The sequence below is a fragment of the Pseudopodoces humilis genome, chromosome 14, assembly GCF_049639895.1.
Source record: "Pseudopodoces humilis isolate 2021_Gansu_Grassland_sample_001 chromosome 14, ASM4963989v1, whole genome shotgun sequence".
Taxonomy (NCBI): domain Eukaryota; kingdom Metazoa; phylum Chordata; class Aves; order Passeriformes; family Paridae; genus Pseudopodoces; species Pseudopodoces humilis.
This window is the reverse complement of record NC_142213.1, coordinates 11,822,533-11,848,467: the sequence shown is the minus strand read 5'-3', so window position 1 is coordinate 11,848,467 and position 25,935 is coordinate 11,822,533. Positions and strand designations below refer to the sequence as shown.

Below are 25,935 nucleotides of genomic sequence, written 5' to 3'. Positions count from 1 at the left end.
CATAAAAACAATTTCAGAAGTCTACTGGCCCTCTGCACAATTTCAGCTAACACATAGTTCAATTAAAAAGTAAGAGAGCAAAAGTGTATGTTTACTTCCATATTAATACCCACAGAAATTCTTGCAAGAGAATAAATCAGAAAAAAAATTAAGAAATAAACCCTCCCAATGTTTATTTGCTTGTAACAAAAAATGCAGGATTTCAACATTCACCAGAGCAACCATAAATAACATGGCCATCTTCAATTTGGCCTCCAATATCTGACCAACCTTGATTTATCCACAGACAAAACCAAGCATCTCTAATTTGCTAACCAATCACTGCAATTCTTTTCTTACCAACCAATAATTCTGCCATCTCTAATTTACCAATAAATAATTCTGCACTCTCAAATTTACTAACCGATAATGTGACCAATTTGCTGACCAATGATTGTGTCAACTGGTAATAGTGCCCCTAGCAAACAGTAATTTGCCAAGCAATATTTGGACCTTTTCTCCCCAGCAATAAAGAACTGTTGTGGTCTTTGATTCAGTATCTGCTGCATTGCTCTGAAACAGCTTGATGTCCATAGTGAGGTTTTTGTTACAAAGTATTTTCTTTCTGAGGGAATATTTGTTTACATTGACTGCTTAAAAATTGCACAGATATCTCTTAAACGTCCATGAACCAGAATATTGTTTTCTCTTTTAGGAGCATTACCAGTTGAAGGAAGCCTATTTTTGTGTTTGCAGTACTCCTGGGTATATTGCTAACCCTGCTCTAAGTCCTGCTGTCATCACGCTGGGATTTGGCGACGGCTCCGCAGTGCTTGGCCAGCGTGCCCTGGTACAGCAGTGACACTGCTGCCCAGCTCTGTCACCCTGCTGACCTTACCACCCAAGCTGATCCTGTCTGGGCAGACACTCTTGCAGAAAGAGTTCAAATATAAAGCCTTGTGGTTGATTTGTCTTTCCTAATTTCTACGTCCCTTTGGCTTGCGTGAAAAAAACGGGTCTTGAATTATTGGTTCTTTTAAACAATAATAATGGTGTTTTGAAGTCATGTAGTAACTTTTGCAATAAATTTCACCTCCAAGAAATGTTACCAGTTTTGTGTAATTTTACTGGTTCATATTAAAGTCATTAGCTGACACAACATTAGCTCAGTGAGCAACCACTCTAAGACCATTTTACAAGGCAAGTCTACAGAGAACAAGGCTGTAGCAGGAGGGACCATCAGGGCTGAAATTAGTAAAAAATTTCTGAACTCCAAGTCACAGCTCAGAGGTCTAGAGAAAATAAAATATTGCAAAGCTGTACAACAGAATACAAAGATAGGCATAGAGTTTAGGTTCAGCTCTATACAAAAGACAGTATCTGCACCAGCTAGCTATGTATTATTCCTCATAACCAGCTTTTTAATATAGCTTGCAGATTAATTTATTGCATATTCCAGGAATGGGTTCAGAGAAACATTTATTCCAAAACAGAACACAATTTTGAGATTCCTAGTTTTTACAAGAAAAAAAAAAGACAGTTGCAGTAGCCTGGAAGCACATTCTAAAACTGCATAGCAAGTCCCCTTCTTTTTCCTTTTCTTTCCATCTTGTGGAATAAGCACAGCCTAAGCAGCACCACTGCTTCTCACTCTTTTCTTCCTGAAGTATCCTGGGTTTCTTGAAAGCAGAGGCAGAAATGCCATTCGGGGTGGCTATTGCTTTAGAGGAGGTTGTGAATAGGGAGAGTTAGCCAAGAAGGAAAGGGAGTTGGCCAAGAAGGCAGGAATTCCCAGACACCCAAAGGTTTGGTATGTTTAATGTTCTCTCAGTGTTGGAGGAACAAGCATAATACAACTGAAGTTATACTAAAGCTTATTTCTGAACCTAGTTATATGACAAAATATAAAAACTCACTGTGAAGATAAATAACAACTCTGATGATAGCTTCAGTCATGCTTGTGGTAAAGATTTCAAGTAGCCGTAACATTAGAGGGTTTTCCACAAAAATATTTGGGTTACAAGCTTGGACTTGTTCAGTTTTCAGTGACAAGCGTTTCATTAGCCAGTACTGGAAAGATTAACTCGAATACAAAAAGCAGCACTGTTTAGCTGGAGAGCCTGAAAAGTAGGTGTGATGAGGCAAAGGCACTAAAGAATGTGTTTGTGTGCATCTCATCATCATTTAAAGCAGGAGAGGGTAGGAAAATGTCATAAGTGGGAGATGGAACTTGCTGAGGCACAATGAATGTGAGAGCAGAGGGACAAGATGTAAGTCAAGAAGGAAAGTGTCAGAAAGCAGGAATATGCCTACACCTTGAGAGATGAAACAAGTCTCTAGGCGTGTCTGGCTGCCTGTTTTTCACTTCAAGGGAAAATGGGCATGAGCAGAATAAAATGAACCTGCTCAGGATCTCCTCAGTTGGTTTTACAGTTTGTACACGAGTACATCCACAAGGTTACAGGGGAGAGTAAAAAGAGAAGAATCAAAGGATAAAACACATTAAAAATATATGGTATAACTATAATGTTTTACTCTGGGAGGGAGCATGAGGGTGATGCAAGTGGGAAGACGGTTTTGTCTTGTCTGGTTAAATTTTCTACATTAGAGTACTATTGATCTTCCTAAGTATATAGGATACTGTATATACCCCATTCTGCTACCCTTACACAGGTTAATTCTTTTATCCATTTCAAATGCGGTCAATCAATAACAGTGATCAGGTAGGTTGTGAAATTGCCTGGAAAACACATCCACAAAGTAAACCCAATACATTGGCCTGTCTATGTGACTTAAAGCTTAGCACAGCATTGAAAATCACTAATGGAACACTGTGCAGTTTGTTCATGCTACGAGCAGTCAGGAATCATGCATAATGTAATAGTGCATCTGCTAACAGCAGCTCACACAGGCTAATTTAATCTTGTTTTACACTAGACACAAGGAATTAATCTTTAAAGCTGCTCCCGTGATTCTCTTTGGCCCTTAAAATATCGAGGGTCTTTCCACCTCCTCATTTACAATACTGTAAAGGGATGCATTTCAGTTATCATCAAGTATTTACACTTCATCTACATTAGCTGGAAAATGGATGCAACTCTATAATTTATCAGTCTTAAAAAGCACATTGCTGGCCCAATCTGGAAGCTGTGTTTTGTGTTGTCACATCTGAAACCAGTATTAAGTCTCAGACTCTACTGCGGAAGTTAGGTCTCCTAAATAATTAATATTTGAAAATAAATTAATTACTTTTTTTAAAATTTTGTTGATTTTCACAGAATCACAGAATCTGCTGAGTTGGAAGGGACCCACAAAGAATGTCCAGTCCAACTCCTGGCCCTGCACAGGACCGTCCCCAAGAGTCACATGTGTCCCATAGCCCCCAGGACATTCTTGGCCCTCCTGGCTGTCAGGGCACACCTTGGCTGCATTAATTACAGACTGTCTCACAGCTTACCTTTATTATTATTATTATTATTATTATTATTATTATTATTATTATTATTACTATCATTATTATTATTGCTGCTGCTATTAATACTTGTATTACTACAGTGCTCTTGTGTGTGTTACTGTGCAAATACTGAAAAAGGCAGTCTTCACCCACAATAACATATCACCCCAGGATAAAAAGAGATACAGATTGGAGAGTATTGGAAGAAAAAACAAAAAACAATGTTGATGAGAAAGACAAGAAATAAAATACCCGTATATAATAAACTTTGCTTTGGCAAGATTTCAGGCTGGAAACCTGATAATCAGTTTTTGGACCTAAAGCCAAAGAGAAATTTTAGCAGGGCTTTGTAAGACAACAATGAAATACTTCTGCAAATGTTCATGGCAAGCTCCTTGTAAGCACAAGGAAGGCTGACAGCAGAGAAATGCTCACAGGAAGAAGTAACAAGTGGGAGGTGGAAACTGGGCAATCATTACTCATCAAGATTAGTGAGGCATATGATATCCTGATATTGAGAGCAGGATGATAGATAACAGGAAAGGAAAGAGTGAACATGAAAACAAGTATTTTACTACAAGTGTGATGGAGCTAATGGAAGAAAAACAAGGGAGGAGGAAAAGAAATTGTCTGGGTAAACAGACTTTACAAAAGGTTTCCGATCACGCGCAAGTGAAACAATATTCTATTTCAAGCAATAAATTAAAGGAGGATGATGAGAATCTGAAAAAGTTTAGGCTACAGATGGGACAGGACAGACTCTCTTTCAAAAATGGTTTTCTAAAATAATCAACAGGACCAAGACATGGTGTAGACATCAAATATTGGACCACTGGATGGTGACAGCAAGTGACAGCACCAAGATGTTGGACACTGCAGTCAACAGCAGATATATACTGAAAAGAAGTTTGGTTGCTGTAAAGAGTTTTCAGCAAAAGTTTAAAACTCTGCTCTAACTGTGATACTTTGAAGATCCATAGAGAAACATTAGATGGTGTCAGGCCAGCATATTATACTTCAGAGACGGTAGAAATAAACATAGGAAGGATAACTATTGTGCTTGTATTTGTGGATATATCTTAGAGATAACATACAGAAATAAGAGAAAGTGCAAGCAAAGGACACGCTGGTGGAGATGAGGAGCTAGTGCAACCTCCCTGCTTACTGCAGGGGACTGGACTAGGGGAACTTAAAAAGCCCATTCCAACCCCAGCTATTCTGACTCTAGTCAATTATCATCCTGATCAAATGGTGAAACTTGAAATTTATTTACAGAAAATCATCAGAAAGTCATTCAACACCTATAGAGCAAAGAAAGAGAATGAAAGCAATAAGTAGAAAGTCACTATTCTAGAAAACAGTCCAGAACAATTTTTTGACAAAGTTAAATTGTGTCTGTATGACAGGTTACACACATATAGAGTTATATTGAAAAGATATGGTCCAAATAAAAACAAATATTAGAGTCCAGAGGGTCACCAAGTTAATCAGAGGGATGGAGCCCTTCTCCTGTGAGGAAAGGCTGAGAGAATTGGGATTGCTCTGCCTAGAATAGAGGAGGCTTTGGGGTCACCTAATTGCAGCCTTCCAGTAGCTAAAGTGAACTTACAGGAAAGGTGGGACAAAACAATTTACAAGAGCAATTACTGACAGGACAAGGAGGAATGTGTTCAAAGTGAGAGTACATTTTGGTTAGACATTGGGAAAAAATTCTTTACTGTAAGGGTGCTGCAGCCCTGGCACAGGTTGCCCAGAGAAGCTGGGGCTGCCCCATCCCTGGGAGTGTTTGGGACTTGGAGCCACCTGGTCTGGTGGAAGGTGTCCCTGGCCATGGCAGGGTGTTGGAACCAGAGGATCTTCAAGGGCCCTTCCAATCTAAACCATTCTATGATTCTATGATATGGTGAGTGTAAAAAGAGCACCAGACAGGGATGAAGTTGGAGGAAATGGACTGAAATGGAGAAACAAAACCACTCTCATGCAGTCTGTGCAAGGAGGAAGAAAATTTTTCAGGAAGGAGAGAGAAAGTAAGCAGGAAAGACGAAGAAGTAGTTTTGGTTTTTCTTGTAGAAACATGAACTCCAGCTGGATTTTGAGGAGTAATAACATAACAGTGGCCTGTACTGTTGGCATAGGCTCCAAAAAAAAAAAAATCAGACCTAAAGAGGAATATATTATGAAAGTCACATGCTTGCATTTCTGGTAAAACTTGATATTGATCTGTAGGTAACAAGCAACAAACATGATGACCTTGCTTGATTACTCAGATCTAGAATGGAGGAAAACTCTGTTTTTGTGGCTTATTAGACTGGTGGGAATAGTGGAGTTAGGCCAATGCCAATCTTCCATAATTTTCAATTTCTATTTGAGATTCAAGCCAGCCTTCCAAACCCACTTGGAGCCCTCAGTTTTTATTCTGCCTCCTAAGAAATACAAATATTCCCCAGATCTTCTGGAAAACTATAAATTGAAGTCCTTTGAAGCCTGTTTAAGACCACTTCAGAGGCTGGTGAAGTGTTGCAGTTGGAGCATGCACTAAGGACTGTTCATAAAATACCTCTCTCTGTTTAAGCTTTAAATTTAAACAAGCCTCATGAGATTCAAACCTAAGTATCTCCTGTTCTGATTTATAGTAAATGTTTAAGGGACAAATAAGAAAAAACAGAGAATCTGATAAAGACAATCCTTGAGCAGATGCAAACTAATAATCAGAGAAAGAACACATTTAGTCTTCTTCTTGTTAGCATGCATTGATAGTATTTCTTCAAACAGTTTCTGAATATTTGGAAATGGCTCTGACCTTAAAATGTACAATCCAATGATAGTCAAGTAGTCAGTAGTAGTGGAAAAAGAATAACAATAATAAAATTATACAAGTTATACTTGTCAACTTGATTCACAATAAGCACAGAAGATCTTTAAAAGAGACTTAAATGTCAACAGGGTGTTATGAATGAAAGAACAGAATAAACATCCATTATGTTACAGAGTATGTGAAAAACTGCATGGAAAATAGAAATCAGGTTTGATTTAGGATTATGAACCCATAAATTCACTTGTACTTATGTGTTAAGCCTGTCTCATACGGTACTTATTATTTCTAAAGGAAAAAAAAAAGGTCCTAACATCCTGTATAATCATTAGAATTTACTGGTTCCTTGTGTTTCCAGAAAATACTTTGTTGACTTCATTCTCATTTATAAGTAATTTAAAATTCTCTTCTGTTTGCTTTAAATAAAACTTAGTAAATAATTTGAGCGCTATTACCTCTGTCTCTACACACATGCACATATAAATTATATATAATACACACATTCAAAAAATGCCTTTTCTCTCATCTACATGTTTCATGTAATTTTGATACAATATATTCAGATATAAACAAACACTTAAAATTTAGCAGAATTTCCTTTAAAATTAAACTTGAGACTAGGAATGAGGCCTGAGCTGCAAAGCTTCTTCTTTTATGGCCATAAAAGGAAAGTTTAAGTAAACAATACACTGTTTTTATTTAAAATAAAAAAAGGGTAAAAAAAAGAAAGAAAAATCATTCTATGCCAAGCCCAGTCAAAATGCATTATAAGGGTGTCCAGGAAATTATAGCTTGTGTCCATTAGTCCTTTCAGGGTTAATATTGATGCAGATATTATTTCTATCCACGGTACCATTTATTTGAAATATTATGACTGGGAGTAGCTGCAGCAGTGAATCAAATCAATTGATAGAGCAGTTAGCCCCGCAGTCAAGGCTGCCTTTACACCGTGCAGTGAGCATGAAATATTATGGAGATTGTTCTTTAAAGTGATCACTTTATCATCATTTGTCTGCAGCCCAGGCTATTCCTTCCTGCCCGGCTTCCCTGTTGGGTTGGAGCTGTCATAACTCAATCAGCCGTATAATGCTGCTCATAGCACCTCCGGAGCAGGTATTGAACCTGTCAAGGGCCACTGAGGGAATTATACTTATCCATTTTGACAGCTAGCAACACCACTCTGATATTTATGTCAGTTTATATATGTATGATATGTATTTCTTAAATGTAATTAGAAGCCTGTTTGTGTGTGATATATCTGAATTGCCCAGAGCTGCCCATGATTAAGACATTGATTTCTAACCTTGTGCATTACTGGAGAAGGGAATATGACAAGCTCCATCACTCAGAGGGTGCAGATAACCTCTTCTGTCTGTGTACATCATATGAAATTGTCACTATTGTTTATCTGTTCCACAAAGTTGACTACAAAGCAACTGTTATTTTAGTTTGCTAAATAAACTAAAAGACTGTAAACCAAACCATCAGCCCCGTGCCTTCCGAGCACTCATATTTTGCTGCTGAGTTATTTGGAAGGCAGAGCACATTCTGAGCACTGAGTGAAGATCAACCTCATGTTTGCTATGTCACTTGTTCTCATAGGCAGCCAAAGCATATTATTTGGATTTAAAGTGCCATTTTTGTATATATTATTATGTATATTATGTATTTTATTTTTGCCTACATGTGTGGCAATAGAAAATAGCCTGTATTTCCATTAAAAAGGGAATAATGACTTTTATGCACAAACAAAAACCAAAACTCCCTCAACGTCAACCACCTCTTTATGCTTATTCATTTATTTTGTTATGGTTTCAGAATGGGATTGTTACACAGAATAGTCACTGTATGTATGATAAGCCTCCTAACTTTTTTCTATTTTAAAATCCCACTGGTTTGAGGAGATTATACTTTCCAAATAATTATTCCTTTTATTGTATAATTAATGCTGAAGCAACTTTTTTGGTTTATCTTTGTTGGTTTTAAGGTACAAAAAAATCCATGTAGGTATTTCTGAATTTTACCTTAGACAATTTACTTTCTCTGGTTCACAGTGCATAATCTGTGTTCATCTATTGAAAATTCCTACTGTTACAGTTTAAGAAAAACTAAAATAGATTTGTTTGAAGGTTTTTCAACTCTGTGCTCAGGTTTTACTTCTATTTCTCTTCTTCAAAACATTATCTCCTTCTGGATACAGTTGGGGTCAAGAGTTTCAAATTGGATAGATTTCAAAAAAGCGTCTGCATTAGATTACGTTCTGAAAAATTCTCCTGATAGCTCCAGTTTTACAGTGCAGGATTCTATGGAAATTTCAGTGCATTATTTTAGAGGATCAGAACTTTCCACATCTCTAGTTTTACCAACAGAGGTAGACACATTAAGCTGTCACCCATCATCAGCAGAAATCCTCATGTGGAGATGCCTTGAAGCTTGTTGAGATTGGAGATTAGAGAAATTGTATGATCCCATTCCTGTTTTTTTTAAAACTAAGAACAGATGAATTCCAGAAAACCAAGGAGCCTGCAAATGCTGCTAAAAAATAGATGTTATTTATTTAAGTAAAACTACCTTCTAGAAAACTTCCATTGCAATCTTAACATTACATTAACTTCATTTTGAGATTTTGGTGCTTAAATGAAACAGAATCTCAGTGAAACACAGAAGCCACATTAAAAGAGTACAAAGGATTCATCTGCAGCTCAGAGATATATTTGGAGCAGATTCTTAGAAAGTAATCTAGAAAATACCTATTTCACTGGTCTCCCATGGAAAACCTGGTTCTTTTCTCACAGCAGCCAAAAGATACCAAAAGCTGCAGTCTGGCATAGACAAAGCACAAGCATTCAAGCTAAATCTCATTCAGATGTCATTGTTCTGACCTTCCCTTAATAGAATATGAAGACCCCTGTAATCCAAAGATCTGTGAAGAGAGGTGGGTGGTTTAAATCATATGCTTCCAATGTAATTCTTCCAGATTGTTTAATTTATAATGAAAATGGAAACATATAATTTTGTTTTCTGAGTTAGAGCATGATGCGCCTGTAGCCGGTAACTTTTATGTAACTAGAAAAAAGGAAAAGAAAAAAAAACCAAGAGAAAATAATAATTTTCCTCACCTCTGTGAAATGAGAGGGTTGTGTAAAATGTATTCTACATTTTATGTATTCTACCATTTTACATGGTAGACTAAAATAAAGTGCAGCCAGGAAAGCAAATAAAATTAGTATCGTCTAACGACAAATTAGTATTTGAATCTAAAGAGCTAAACTTTAATTGGAATAAATCTGAAAACTTTTGTTGAGTTATGTCAGCCATTTTAAGTAAGGATTGTGCCATTAGAAAATAGCTGTATCAGTCAAGGGCATAATCCCACCAGCTCTATCTGGCTGCATTAGCTTGAGGGACAAATATTTACACAGTCTATAGTGCTAAATGATACTGACCTCAGTGACCAGATGGGGCAGTCCAGACAATTACTATCAGCTGCCCCAAAATATCTCCAGCTAATTAAGACCTACTTCCCTACACGTCATTATGCCAGGTCCACTTTGCAATGCATTTTTGCAATAAGTAGATGATCTGAGATGCTGTTAGAAGGAAAACCACAAGACCCACTGAGAGTAAATTGTACATGATCTTTCTTACATCCTCCTGAGAAAAACCTTCACATTATTTTTGTTTTAAAGAGGCTTTTCCAAAAAGGACTCCAACTTTTGAGCAAGGAAACTGAGTATCCCTGCCATGTAAAGATAAGGACATGTCAAACTTGAGAGTTATTACTAATTCTTTGGATGCTGAAAAATTTTCTTCTTCCTTCCAAAACTTTCCAAGATAATTGTAAAAGCGCCCTTTATACAGCTAAAGGAATTAGAATCCTTTTTGTTTTGAACATGAGGACTATTTAATACTGTACAGAAACAATTCGTAGTGGGGAAAGAAGAACAAAATTTAATTTATAACATGTCTAAATCACACCTCATAATTTTTGATTTCTTTCATTTGACCAGCTATGAAATTAGCACTTCCATGGGGAAAATAGGTGCATAGAAATAACCAACTGTCTCAGCTGGAAATGGCCTGAACACCAGTGTTAACTGAAAGCACCACCCCTTCTTTAATAACAGTGATCAAGACTCTCCTTTCACATCTCCACAAAGGCAGCTCACTGCCAGCAGCAGAGTTTCCCTTTAACACAACTGATGTGGAGCACAGAGTCCCCAGCAATTAATCACCCTGGTTAATTCCATGCTTTGCACAGAAAATCAGACAATTTCATAGTGTTATGTTATTCAGCTGCCATAAATTATTGTGTTGCATGTAATATTTATGATGCATTTTGTATCTTTAAAGCACTGTACAAGGACTATAAATGAAAATATGATAGGAACTCCTATTTCTGTTCATATGAGGAAAGAGATGCGGCTGAGTCAGTGGGAGGAAGAAGAAGGTAAGAGGAAAATCCTGATTCCCTGTCCTGAATTTTACCAGATAGTAAACCTAATAAAAGGTTTTCTTGGGCCACACCTGTGGTCTACTTTCAGCCAAGCTGAACTTTATTAAGGTGCCTTAAGAGAGATACCCAGTGTCATTTCAAACACACTTGGGGATTCCATCAGCTCCCCAATTCCTGATACAAAACAGGGTAGTCTCATGGCCTGCACGTGTATGGATTTCTCTGATAACACAGGACATTCCAAGGGATACAGGGAGCTACAGTCTGGCAACTGAATCAAACTTTCAGTGCCAATATCTTGTGACACAGTAGTAAATTTTTGAATGTGCTGAAGACAGCAGTACCAGTTTTAAGACAGGTCCAAGCCAATACTAATTAGCCAAACACTTGGAATCCTAATTATGTGCAAGAGCAGATATATAAAATCTTACTCAAAACTCAGAAAAATCCAAACTGTACCTTCTGTTTACAACTCATCCCAGACAGCTTTCAGTATTCATTCCAAAGGAAAGATAAACTTTCTAACTGCAAAAATCTCATTCAAAATTTCTACAAAAACTGTTGCAGTGTTTGTGACACAGCTCCTGCAGCAGCCTCTGGCACAGCAGTGGCAGGGTTACTCTGGCCCTGCACACCTGACTGCCACAGGGTTGTGAAGAATAAAATTTCTGCAAAAGAAGAAATTCTGAGTTCTATTAATCCCATGCAAATTAGTTTTCCATAATGCCTGGCAACTTTTTTTGGACACCATAGTCTGTCAATAAAACATGAACACCACAGACATTCCTGTAACATAAGATCTTAGGTATCCACTAATTAATATGTAAATATAAAGATACACCTATGGAAATATACTTAAGCTGTTACCAATACCACTTATACAATATTAATGTTTTTTAAGAGCATTTATAACTGTGTACTGCTACTCTCCTTCCCTTTCAGCATACCCTGTTCCTAGAGCTCTTAATGAATAAGTGGCTTAATCTAATGGCACTCCTTTTCTTGCCATTCCAGGGAAACCTTAATTTAGAGAACAAATCAGTGAAATCCTTATATTGAGATGCTGATAACTTAGATGGATATTTAAGATCTACCCAATTCAGGCCACCCTGAAAAAGGAACCACATGCCAACTTTGCATCCACAGGCAGATTTTGGATTCCCAAAGCCTGGCATTCCTCAGCTCATAGTTTTCTCACTAATGCACAGGGCAAAGGATGATGACTCAGGTATTTCTGATTCTGCCACTGATCTGTTGGGTGAACTTGAGCAAGGTCCTACATCTGGAAAGACTGGTAATGATACAAATAATCCTTGTGAAATATCCTCAGATCTTCCTGTGAAAGGAATAAAATACTATCCTGATCTATAGTGTAAATCAGTGCATGTCATATAACAAGTGATCTTTCACTGCTTTTTACAGACTTTAATGTCTGTAAAAGACATTTTTAAATGTATTTACTGAATAAAGTGCCTTATCCAGTTTGTCTCCAACAACCTGGTGTAGGCATGAGAGGAAAGACAGGGAGAGACACAGGAGGAGAGGAGGGAGAATATGGACTGATACATCAGAGCACCTAAAACCTTCACTGGCTGGAAAATCTTAGGGGCAGGCTTACAAGAGCTACTTTCAATAAACAGTCACAGTGGTGGTACCTCCACTGAAACTGTGCATTACAATCCAAATTCAAAAATAAATTCAGCTGCCTGTTCTTAAGAGCTGACAAAACAAGAGCTACTGACATCCTGATCTTTAGCATGGACATGGACCTGCAGTACCTAATCATCAATGACCCTAGAAACAAACACAGTTCTCTCTGTTAAATTGCTGCAGCTTCTCTCTGCCATCTCTTCCTTTCATGTTCTAGGGGGTGGAAAGCATACATAGTTATGTAAAATCATTCTGACATGTCTGAGTTCACTCTTGTCATGCCATTTGTTTTACACAGCACAAACAATCAGTCCACAAAACGGAAAAAAACTGAGATATGATTCATCACGACTGCCTCCAAAATCTGTTCTCACAACCTTCCTGCTCTACCTTATACTGATCCTTAAGTATCCCTCAAATCCAAGTTGCAGACTTTGGTTCTGCAGTCATGTGCCATTCAGAAGTGCCCAGAGTGACTCCAAGACTGGTGACAGACACGGGACTCTCTTTCATGACAATACAATGTGCAGCTTCTTCAGCTTAGTCAGAAACCCTACAGAAACAACTGCAGAAAGTAGCTGTTTCTGCTTCTACTAAACACATCAGACTTTTAAATGCCAATCTAGCATTTCAAAAAAGGGTTGCTACAGGGAGAGAGCAAAAGAAGAAATTCAGGGTTTTTTCTGGGGCTCTGGGATTCACTTCTATAATGGTCTGTCTACTGATCTCCGAGCTGCTCTGCCTCCCACTGTGTCTGATATCAGGAGTGCCAGAGTGGCTGAGAGATCAATGGAGCAGCTGAGGGAGCCAGCTGGCAGGGGAAAGGAGCAAAGGATTGTGAGGGATAAAGAAATAAAGAGGAAAAAAAAAAGATTTGTTGAATTAAACAGAAATGAGGAAGGGACAGAGGAACTCACTAGCTCTTTTAGAAGGGCTGTGTTAAGTCCTTCACAAAACCCAGGACCCTCTGGAGCATTCCAATCAGTTTAATGATGCAGATCTCCCTTCCACCCCCTGAATAAACTGAGAAGGTTTTTTGTCTCTTTATCAAAGGATAACTTTTCTAACAATGATATCATTCACAATGCATACATTTCTAGAGTTGAGACAGCACTATCTGCTGAGATGATCATGGCCATAAAACACTGCTCAAGTACAGAGCAGTCTGACATGATCCTCAGTTTGGGAAAGAATCTCAGATGTCTTAAAGAGAGGCAAAATCTGAAAGGAAGAAGAACACATCTTAAAGACTAATGCTGTGCTTGGGGAAAAGTGGATGATCTTTCTTTCAGGCACATATGAATATCTTCTCACCTGAGGCAACACCAGCAAACTTGGAGATAAATATAGACTGCAAACAATTCCTGTGATTTATCTTAATTATGTTAATCTATTAGGCAATTTGAGACAAAAGTCTTGTTAGAATTTGCAGAGGAAAATGCCAACAAGGAAGAGACTGATAAAGGAATTGGGCTTTGTTTGACAGAGAGAGGTATATGATCATAATCAGGGAATGCTAAGGAATATGGGTTGTGCAGAAGATATTGATGTGTCAGAACATAATGATGCACATTTCATATTCTGAATTCTGTATACTGAATATATGCCCATTATGTCTGTTGAGCAGTTGATACAGTTTTAGAGAGATGAACATTCACATGCCCCTATTTACATCCTGAATTACTATCATGGATTTCTAGGATGTAAAAGAAATATGAAGGAACAACAAATGGAGGCTGAATTTAAGCGAAGCAGTTGTAGATTTGGTATGAGATGTGAGGTGACAGGCATTCCTACCAATATGCATAACATGGTTGAAAAACCATGGCAGGCTGCTTCAGGCTCTCTGCTGCTGAGTAAAGTAATATGGTAAATATCCTTCATATAAAGACATATAACAAAAAGAAACACAAGCCCCTAATTGCATACAACACAAGAAGGAAATGCTCATCTACCTTGTTTCATAGAATAGTAAAAGCAAAGAAAACATCCAGAATCCTACAAATCCTACATGACTGAAACTCAATATGCTCTTTTCTTCCTTATAAAGTATAAGCAAAGCTTATTAAAATGGTCACAAAGCTGTCTACATTTAATACATTTCCAAGCTGCTTACAAATGCAGCAAATCTGACTTTCTTCTTGTTCAAGTTGCACTAATATTTATCTCAAGTGCTCTTGCATCTCAAGATGTGTTCAGTATTCTGGCAGAGTACAATCTCAGGTTGTCTCAGGATAGATGTTAGTGGAAATACACATGGATAACATGAAAGCAGAAGGATTCAGACTAGATGCAAACAGAAAGATGAAGATGAGTCACTGCCTTTGACCAGAGGTTTGCAACATTTATATAGAACCCAAAGGGTATTTCACAGACCATACTCCTAGACAACACTTCTGATTTTCAATACTTCCTCTCTAGGGGCTCATGAATGATCTGTGGGCCACAGTTTGACCTCTTTCATTGATCTGGTTCACCCCTGTGACTCATTCCTGTATAGGCTGTTGGCAGGATACCATAGAGAGGGTAAGACAAAAGGCAAGGAAATACAGTATCCACTCAATGGGCAGAGGAGAGCAAGCCTACAATGGCTCAAACAGACCCATTTGATCTCCCCTCTGAGCTTCTTCTTTGGGTAATTCAGGATGCAGCAGGCCCAGGTTAAGAACAGCAAAGGTTAATTGGAGGACAGTGTCATTCCTTCAACAGAATTCCAAGCAACAGAAATTTGAACACCATTGCCACATCTCAAGAGCATTTTAAAATACTCATAAAATACTTTCTATGGGCTGGTGTTATCTAGCCAATGTGTCTTTTGATCTCTACATGAGACTCAGAGAGACCAGCATACAAATCAAATTGCTCTTCCAACACCTTTTTGATGGCCTTTATGATACAGAATCTTGGAAGCTTTACTTCAAGGGCTCACAAGTTATTTGAAAGGATATTGCTACACATGACATCTGGATTCTTATCTCTCTTTTATCATTCAGCTAATTTACCTAATACTACAGTGAAAGAATTTCTTTGTTGAAGAAAATACCACATGAATATCATCCAGCTTTCTCCACCAGATAAGACAGACATTGAGAAGGAAATTTTCTTCTCTGTCTGCCACCAGAATACCTTTAAATAGACATCTGTGCTTCAGCTTCCCTATCTGTGATGAGTGAAGGAGTGAGTACTTGGTTCTCAGAGTGAGTTTCTATTTGACAACAGGAAATATGTAGCAGATTCAGCTCAGTTTCATTTTACATTTTTGATCTCAAAGCTCAAAAATATGCAAAGCCACATGACATTTGGAATATAGTGCATAAAAAGAAGAGTGCACAATACTCAATAGAAAATTGATGCCAAGCAATTGTTAGTAATGAAATAATATTGGTACACTACAGCTTTGTTCACTCTGAAAACAGCAGAATGGCCATCATCTTGAAAAATGGTGCTACAAGAGAAGTCAGTCTAATTTGCTAGCTCAAAGAAGAGGGTGATTTTGAAGCTCCTGCCTCCCTTGGTACCTGAGGAAAGAGATGAGAATGGGGAAAAACTGTAAAAAAATGGCTGAAATATATGAGACCTCAGAACAGCACAAACTTCATTAATGAAAAAAATCTGGATCTTCACTATTCTCTTCTGGGAGAATTAATCAGATGTTGCAGTTTCAGATTTATAGATTGCTGTGAAAATGGGTAATCTGAGGGGAAAGCCTCATAAAAACTTAACAGCAACACAGAGATAATCTGTGGGCTCACAGTGGCCATGTCAGGGCTAATTGAAATGTTTAAGAGCAGCACAGCTTCCAGGCTCCCTGTGATACATGCTGAAGACACAAATATAGACCATCTCTTTGTCTTGACTGGACATATTTTATCGCTCTGTATCATGAGACTGTCACCCCAGACTTCTAATTGCTCAAACCTTTAGACACAGGGCACCTAATAATTGCAGTACCATGGCCAGCCTAATAATAAAGATAATTTACAGTTCAAAAGCAAAGGGTAATTTGTAATATGAATGGCTTTTTGTGTCCCTAAGCTCATTTCGAGACTTGAGGATCCATGCAGCAATAGCTGCAGCCTTTTGCCCGAGTGTGTGACTTACTGCACTGGTTTCTTTTGCCATTTTGTTCCAGGGGAGCACAGAAGCCAGTGGATTTAGGGGAAATCAATGGGATGTTCTGCGCCAAACAAATTCAAAACTGTATCTTAATTCCTCTTGTACAAGGATATCTCCTGCACAAATGCAAAATATTTAAACTTTGTATGATATTCAGACCTGTTAAGTGTTACTGAAGCATACAATACCAAATGGAAGCTTAAACTCATTCCTGATTAGAAAAGTATCAAAGTCATGGTGATTGTTGCATGAATTTATGCAGAACACCTGGAGTTAGTGAGAGCTAAACCAGATCTTTCTTGGAAGGAGAGGATCAAGGATTTTTGTCTTTATCAATACCAGGAAGAGACTGAAATGTTGCCTGCAGGAACATTTCCTATTCATCCTCCCACATTTGGGTCCCTCCTACTTAGTGTCCCTCTGCTGCTCTGCCCCCTCCAGTGGGGCAGACCCACCAAGACCCTTGAGTCAGTGTCCTGCTCTTCCTGTGGAAGGATTTTCTCTTTCACAGCACCAGGCTCCTATTACACAACCACATATTTCCTTTGCCTTTTTATAGTTCTCTCAGTTTGAGAGTCAAAGCCCATGTCACAGCCTTAGACCACTCCTGGTTTTGCCTTGCCACCCACATTGCATTACCAGAACAAAGCCTCAGTTACTGTAAAGCTTTAAGCCACGACAGCTTTACAGAAAGTCACAGTGCACTCTGTGTATGAAGGATCTCTCCTCAGTGAGACCTAGGTGTGAACAGAAGGATGCACATGCTTTTCTCACGGTGGCACAGCTCTGGACCTGCAACCAAAGGCCCAGGAAGTCTGTCTCACCAAACATTTTAGACTCTCATAAATTTTCTGCCATTTGCTTGGCATGTCTGATTGCTCTGAGTGTCTCAAATATACCCATTCATCTTGCAATAGCAAATGGATCTTAAAAATATTTTTGACAATCTTACCACCAGTCCCATGTGCAATTTAAAACATGTAAAAAAGGAAGAAAAAAAGGGAGAGCATAAGAACGAAACAAAATACTAACAGGGACCTTCAAAATGTGGTCACACTGACAGGATGGCACTGGAATCTGGGTTTGTTTTAAGCCTACATTGTTTAAAAGCAGCAGGGGACCAAAATGATGATGGCATCATACTGGTTGAAGGGAAGAACCTGGATTGAACTCCCCAGCCAAATCTAATCTTGGATTTTTGTTACTGTATTCTTCATTAAGAAACTCCCACAGACATTGATGGGGACAGCATTATGAAGACATTTCTGTAAGCAATGCATGAGGATTAAAATCTACTCTATGGGCACCACACATGGAAACACTACCCACAATTTCTCTCACCAGACATCGAACATCTTGAGAGCACAAGTAAAGGAAAGCAACATTCATAAAATCAAAACCACAAATAATCAAATATTTAGTTTTCTAATCAAGTCAAGTTGTGTGTAAGCCCTTAAACAGCATTTACAAGCATTTGATTTGTTTTCTCCATTGAATATATAAGAGTGCTCATGGGCTCACAAATCAGGGCTTGTTTGATTTGTTTTAACATGCTAGCCATGTCAGGTGGTTTTTCCATATTTCTTGCTGTTCCTTTAGAAACTTGTAAACCAGGTCAATTTATTGAAATGTCAGCTTTTATAAATATTCCTATCCAGCCCAGCCTCAAAGTTAACACATGCTATAATTACAGCAAAACCATTTATGGAAAGTAACTAAAGGTGGGATAACCCTTCTTATTCACATTGAGAAATATCCTACTCCTTGAGTCAACATTTTTATTTCAGTTAATTTACTTTTGGAATTCACTCTGGAAAATGTATTAGCAGCTGCAGAACCTGTCCCAAATCTTACTGCTTTTCCAATTAAGTCTCAATCTTTAAAATGGGCATTAAATATCTCTGGGACTGAATGTTAAATATCTACGAGATTGAACATTTTCCATAACTTCTGCTTTGCCAAAATGAGGGTGGCTAGATATAAGGTCAGAGACAGAAGTAAATACAGCCATATTTTGTTAAATGAAAATAGCATCTAAATTAAAAACAAAAAAGCAACAGAAGTGGTCGCACCTCTAGAAAAAGGTCCCATCTTCTCAGGATTAGAGGCAACTTTAAATTAATCTCACCATCATTATTTGGTATTTTGCCAAAATGAAAAATAATCAATATTCTTTTATTTTGCAAGGATTGTAGACTCTTGGAAAAATAACATCTGAAAATAAAACATCAAGCCAAACATTAAGGCAGAAATCCAATCCCAGACAGCAGTCAGAAACAAGAAGCAGTAGAAGACATTAAAAAGGTAAAGTAAAATTAAGAAAAAAAGAATTAAAAGCGTATATATTAGCAAGCTTAAGCACCATTTGAGTCCTTTGTGCTCCAGCAGCAGAGCTATCTGATAGGTGCAGTTTCAGCGTGGAACAGTTTGCCCAGCATAGGAAAGTACTGAACTCTGTGGCTGTTCTGGAACAGGAGATTTGTTCTGCAGATACCCTGCTTGAGTGCAGATATGAATCACCCAGCACCTCATGGCACAGCAGAACGCTGTGCCCTGCCTGCCCCTCCTGTGCCAGCCCATGGAGCCCTCCCTGCCTCTTCCCACCCTCCCCACCTTTCCTGCAAATTCTGCTGCTTAAAAAGGCACATTGAGAGTGATCTGCTTGCACAAAGTTCCCAACTGCTTATGGACAATAAGATAGCTTGGGAATACACTAAACTTCCTTTTTATCCCAGCATTGTTATTGAGACTATCAATTCAAAATAAATATGGCAAAGTGCTGGGCAAACAGAGGGGTTTTAGTTAAATTCAGGGGCTTGGCTGAGACATGACTGAATTTAAAGGCAAATTAAGCTACTAAACTAACCACTTTTTGCTTCTTTCCAGCAGACTCCCACACATAACTGCATATAGAAACTGGTAATTGCCCCATATTTTGGCTTGTAATGGAAATCCAGACAATGCAAACCCTCGTAATGGCTGAAATTTATTCTTTCTCTTTGTTTTGCAAATATGAATTTAATTTAAATCAAACAGGTTAAATTGAAGCCTCTCAATTTGTAGCAGTCACCAAAAAATAAAAAGATAAAAAATCAAACCAAAACCATAAAACCAACCAACAAAACTCAAAAAGTATCACAACAGAAAATCAAACCAACTTAAAACAAAGGGAAAAAAGCCTTATGTGCAAAATCCATGTTTCTCAGTATGTACAAGAAAAATATTAATTTTTTAAATACAGCAGTTGAAGGTAGTGGCCCAAACATTAGCAATATTTTGTACTGTACAAAACTAAATATTTTGCAAAAATAATATTTTGCTTTTTCTCATTTGGAAAATTCTTCTCATTTGCTGGACATGGGAATAAACAGCTGCAGCAGTGAAAGGATCAGGTCTCTTAAAGGACAAATCACAGGAATCCTCTGCACTACCTTGGTAAATATATTCAGTGTAGATGGACAGACAGACTGAGATGTGTGTACAGGAAAGTATGTACCATCTGCATCTTCAGTGGAGTTTGGAAAGAGCTTTTGCTTCCTTGCTCTGAGGAAGCAAACATCAAAATGCTTTTGAAAACCTTGATGCCTCATAGTACATAATTATTTTGTTAAGAATTTAAAAATAAAATCCAAGGGATACCCCCGGTTTACTGAAGACCTAGAGCTTCTTGCTGTAATTACTAAGATATACTGTAGAAATTTTACCTATTGGCAATTCATGTCACAAATTAGTAGAAAATATTGCTTTTTAAAATCACAATCCTTTCTAAATACCAGTCAGGTGCTATAGCACCTACAGAATACACTTCTCCAACAAAAGATCGCCAAAATATATCCAGTTTCTTCTAATGAAGGAGTAGAGATCTTTGTTTCTAAAGTGCAGGTGCCCAACCTTGTGACAGCAGACACAAGATGATAAAAAGGACACCAAATATGAGCACAAAGAAATCTTGTGTGAAAGGAAAACTTGTCAAATATGGAGCCTTCACTTGTACAAGTTCAAATACTACATAAAGTAATATAGGTTACTGTGGTGTGGTGAATTGCAAAACTGAGTGCAAATTAGGAATGTTTGAGATACTCTCAATGGCTGCTTTTGCTGAGCATTGAGCTGTTGAGAAAGGTGTATTACTGCAGATCAACAATTCTATCAAAGCAATTTTACTGTCTTTTATTTTACAACCAAATTTTGAAATCCGTGAAATAATTTTTGGAATTTATTTCAATATGAGGAAACTGAAGGAATAGTTGGAAATGTACCATCAAATGATCTTGTTTGGATTAGTTTTATATCTATTCCCACATCAGTTTGTTTCTACACTTTTCTGGCTTCTCAGTTTTAAGAGGATGATTGGCAAACTTCTGAGAGAGAGGAGTGGTTCTTCGAGCCCAGGGAACAGCTGGAAAGACAGATGTCTACATTACCATTTTGTTGCTGGGGAAAAATAAAACAAGCTGGTAATACCAACTGAATAAAAATTTTTAAGTTAATTCCAGTTGTGACCATGTGATCAACATCTACTTTGTTTGGCCCTTCATCCAAGCACATCTGGTAAAAATATTTCAGTAGTGTGGGGAGAAAGGAAGCAGTTTGTGAGGAGATTATGTTTTATTTTACCACGTATAATACTTTGTTTTTCTGATGGAATTTTAAAAAAAGATTTATGGGCAGATGATAGATGGGAATAACACTGAAAATAAGAATGAGCATAAGGTAGGCACAAATAGGACTAAAATAATCACAGAAGTCAATTATACAGGACTGACTTCAAATTATTATGAGCTTTAACTTTTAGAATGTTATTGTTAAAATAAAAATAAATGTATGGAAAAATTCCTTTGAAAATCCTTATGTTACACTGAGACAAAGCAACAGGAAGCACACAAAAAAAATTTTGATATTTAATATTGTATAGAAATTGTTATGTCACCTAAACAGGGAATGCTTCTTGGAGATTGAAAAGGTAAGAGTTACTGGGTGTTACCAAACATTAATGAAAGCTGTAGGATCCACGGGCACTTTGCTATCTAAAGCTGCACAATTCATGAATGATGGAACATTCAGGTTTGCAGGCTGGCTCAGGCTGTGCAGTGACCCTGAGTGGCCCCCATGTCCTGTCCCCACGTGTCACCCTGGATCAGCGTGGGGCTCCTGTCCTGCACCCGATCTCGGAGCCAGCTCTGGCTGTGCCTGCTGCACTGCTGGCTGCATGAGTGCACTGCTGCTTAACTCTGGGCACTGACTGCAGCCCTGACCTTATGCTCATCACACAATTGCTTTGAAGTCTGACTTACTTCTGCTGGGGAACAAGGGTTTCCAGAAAGATTTTTTTTTTTAGGTGGGTGAGTACATGAAGAACACACCTACTCTTTTCATGAGCCAGAAGGCATGAAATTGAAGTGCATGAATCCAGAAAAACTTCTCTAGTTTGGTAAATACCTTCAAATAACCATCTGCCCACAGATAATCAAAGATCTGTACAATTTGTACAATTCCCTCTTTGCACGTTCTCGTTCACTCTGTTATATAAAACTCTGATAGGAGATCCTTTAAAGACCTAAATCTATGACCCAAATCTGGGCCATGACTCTTTCCTTTAGAACTGACCAATGTCAAAAAAACCATTAAGTTGGGAAGTTAGTAATCCACTATATTAGAACAAATTGTTTCAGGCTTCTTTGCCACAGTTAATTTTGACATCTGCCTATTACTGCAGAAACAATTCCCCTGCTGCTGATAGGCTGGCAGAGCTCAGCAAAGCTGAACTGTCTTTTAGGCACTACAATTTAAGGCAATTATTTGAAAATAAACAAAGTGTTCTGACAATTAAACACTACTTAGGTTACATATTTGATATTTCTGATACATCAGACCACCAGAGTTCAGGGCTTGTGAAAACTGACATTCTGTTGCTGCTGTGTGTGCAACAAGTAGCAAACAAATGGATCACCCACACCAAGCCTTAAAAGGGTTAAAATCTCTCTCCAGCCCAGCACGTGCCCAGGAATTATTGTTCACCTGTATAACAGCATTCAGTGACAGTAGGTAGTTATTGTTCATTCTTTACAGGAGCACAGAGAAACGGGATTTAAATCATTAGTGGCAGTTGTATCAGGGAACATCTTTTGAATTTTGTGTGATGGTAGTGACTCAAGCACACTTTATATTTGCTTTTATTTTCATGAAATATCAAACAGCATTATGGTGTTAAGAGCAATTTTGGTTATTAAAACAGTTCGTACTGAGAGTCACATCCCACTCCTCTGCCTGCAACTGTGTGAGCCACTGAGTTTCCCATTAGATACTGGTCAACAAGAACTGAAACACCAGTTTTCTCAGCAAAATAAAATAACTTCTAGAAAAATTATATATATGATATGATTAAATTATGGTTCTTATATAGAGAGAGCAAAGATATTTTAATTTTAAAATTAAATTTTACCTCTTTTATTAGTTTGGGCTTTTTGTGCTTTTGTTTTGGTATGGTTTTTTGTTTTGTTTTGGAGTTTTGGTTGTTTTTATTTCTTTTTTGTTTTTGAAACTCTTGTTTTCAAATGAAAATGTGACATTCATTATTTCAGACACTGAAAAAGTTTAAAAACCATTCATTTGTACTTTTGGATTTTTTTTTTCTGGCTCAGCTGTCTAAAGCTTTGCATGACATCCTGATACTGCAGTCAAGGTGAATTTTCAAATATTTAGTCCACCAAAAGCAGTTATGGTGAATAAATGCTCTGAAGTAGTCCTACCTGCAACACACAGTATATCCAGAATTTCTATGCTGAGATTTTCTACTCTTGGATTATATTTCAGAGATCAATTCCAATTTTACAAATTACTGCTCTTACTTGTCCGAGTGCTGTTTAGGAAGCAGGCTATAGGTGCCATTTAGTCAGTCTAGACACATTGTTTGTCTCAACAGGAATAGAATCTGCTATTTTAATTAATGTCTTTTAGGGCCTGAGGCTGTGCCCTAGGCAAGTCCAGGAAATACTTCATAAAATTACCACCTCCTCCAGCTAAAGGGTACAGTGGGACCAAAAAGCCACTGTAGCAAATAGAATGATCAAGATGACAATTGTGTACTTTTTATATGAATCTTATGAGCAATGGCAATAGCACTTGGCTAAGAATTTTGTGAGACAGGATTCCAGTCAGGAGTGTGACTTTACCTCACTGTATACTCGAGTACCAGGGGTAAATGACACTCTCAGAATTCAAATAAAAACTGTACTCTAAAATAATACATTTCAGACATGAGGTGTTTTTATCAAAGACAAGTGAAACAAGTAGAAGTAAAGAGGTTCATTCTAAACATGCCCCAAAGGCCAAGGAACATACGTGCAAAACTTGCATTTTCAGAAAACTGTCATTCAAACACGGACCATCGATCTATATATAATGCTATTATCTTATATGTAAAGCAGAAATTGTATTTGCAAGTACTTTTAGAGAACTATAAAGAACATCTATACTTTCCTCTAACCAGCCTTGTGGGATGTGAGGGCCCCAGAGACACCAGTGCACCCCAAACCCACATGTCCAGCACCACCACAGCACCACCTGGCACGTCTTTGCTGCACTGCTTTTGTACAGATGTTCCCATGGCTGGAATGCTTGGGCTTCCTCTCCTTTTGTTCTGCCCTCCAGAGCTTTGCCTGGCATCTCAATACTGTGTGTCAAATTTTTCTCTCGTTTTTTATTCATTCCAGATTGCACTGAGACATAGGATAGAAATGCAATTAGATTCTGTTCTTGGATTTGAACAGGAAAATTTTGGAAGGCTTTACATATTAAGATAGTCTATGAGAAAGAAATGAAGCATTTGGGTATTTTTATGCAATGGAGTTGATTATGCCAGATATATTACAAAGCCAGGTTTTAACTACCTCTCCAAAATCCTGTCTGACTCTCAGCTGTGGTACAATCCTGTTTGTAAATAATTACTTTTCATTTTAGAGAGGGGTGGTCTGCCTAAAAATAAAATAGATGCTGCTTTCAGCAAATGCCCCACACTCATTCAAAAGGAGGATGCTCTGCCTAGAGCAGAGAAAGGCAAGAATCTCTTTGCAGATACTTGCAGATATTGAAGAATGACTTTTAAAATATAGTTGGATCAACAAGTCCTAATGTCTGATGGAGCACATGCCTTTAATATAGCTATCAACAGGCAAGTGGCTTTAATGTTGCTATCAAAGCAGTCCCCACAGGGTTTGCACAGAACCCTGCTGGCACAGCACTAGCTCAGCTTCTCCTCAGCAGCATTCTTAGGGTAAACAAAGTAATAGTTTTCCCACCTATGGAAGGCAACATAAATTGATAGAAATAGATGGGTTTTAGTCTGGTTTCTTTGATTCTTCCTCTGTTACTTAATTTTAATTGCCACTGATGAAGGTGGTACCTACATCCGAGGGAATGGAATGCCAGAACTTAAGTTCTCAGTTAAGTTGAGTTTAAATACTCACATCAGTGACATGTCTGTGATAGTACAAAGCTGCTGGTGATACTCTTACAGCACTTCTATATTCAGCACAGCATCTTTGCTTCACACAAGCAATATCAATCATTAAAAGCCAATTTCCAGTCTGCATCTGGTATGCCTTGTGTTTATTACATGGAGGAGTGGTGGAACTTGCATTTTCAAGCATGGAGAGGGCCAGAGGGAATCTGAGGCCTTGGTTCTTCTGAGCAGCAGCCAGCAGGAACTGCTCTTTCCTATACTGAAGAATTAGACTGCTTTAAACATGCACTGACCAACAGGGATCTTGGCTGGAATTTTAATTTCAAATTTAAATTCAAAAATTACCAATCAAGCAGTAACAACCTGTATGCTTACAGCTGAATTATGGTAACAATAGGACAGGTAAAGTTCTAGTCATGCCACCCTCTGAATCAACACTGCTTTGCTGAAAACAGGGTAAGAAGTAGATGCAAGAAAACAGAACTGTTACCACTAACAGGAAATTGCATAAACATCACAATCAGGATCTTTCTGAGCAGACAGCAGAGATACAGCTGTGGGATGTGGCTGCAGCTTATCAAGACAGTGGCAAAAAATCAGAATCATTATGCATCTCTCAATCACTTTTCCCCTTTTCCCTCTGTCATTGAGTAGCATATAACTGTTAGGATATTGCTTTACAGTCAAGGAATTTAAACTCAGGAAACACTCCCAAAGTCAGCTCATTTCAATATCTCCAGCAATGCTGCTGCAACTAGATCATTGCTAACATGTGTGGGAAAAGGGCACAATCACCCTGCTAGCTAATGCCTCCAGAACCAATTGTGGAAGTAACACTTGCAATCCACTCATCCACGCGTATCTGTGCAGAGAGTTACAGAATAGTCTTCCTTGTAAAACTTTGCCATGAAAAATAAATCTTTCTAGACACTAATACACCAACTTCTGTGCCAGCTCATTGCTATTAATATTTAGGGAGTCCATCAGGACACCACAGAAACTGAATG

General features: G+C 38.0%; 1 long non-coding RNA gene across 2 annotated transcripts in view; it reads right to left on the bottom strand.

The window, feature by feature from the left end:
* Nucleotides 1-25,935, bottom strand: part of LOC148183154 (uncharacterized) — a 41,506-nt gene that overhangs the window by 14,095 nt on the left and 1,476 nt on the right. The window lies entirely within an intron of this gene.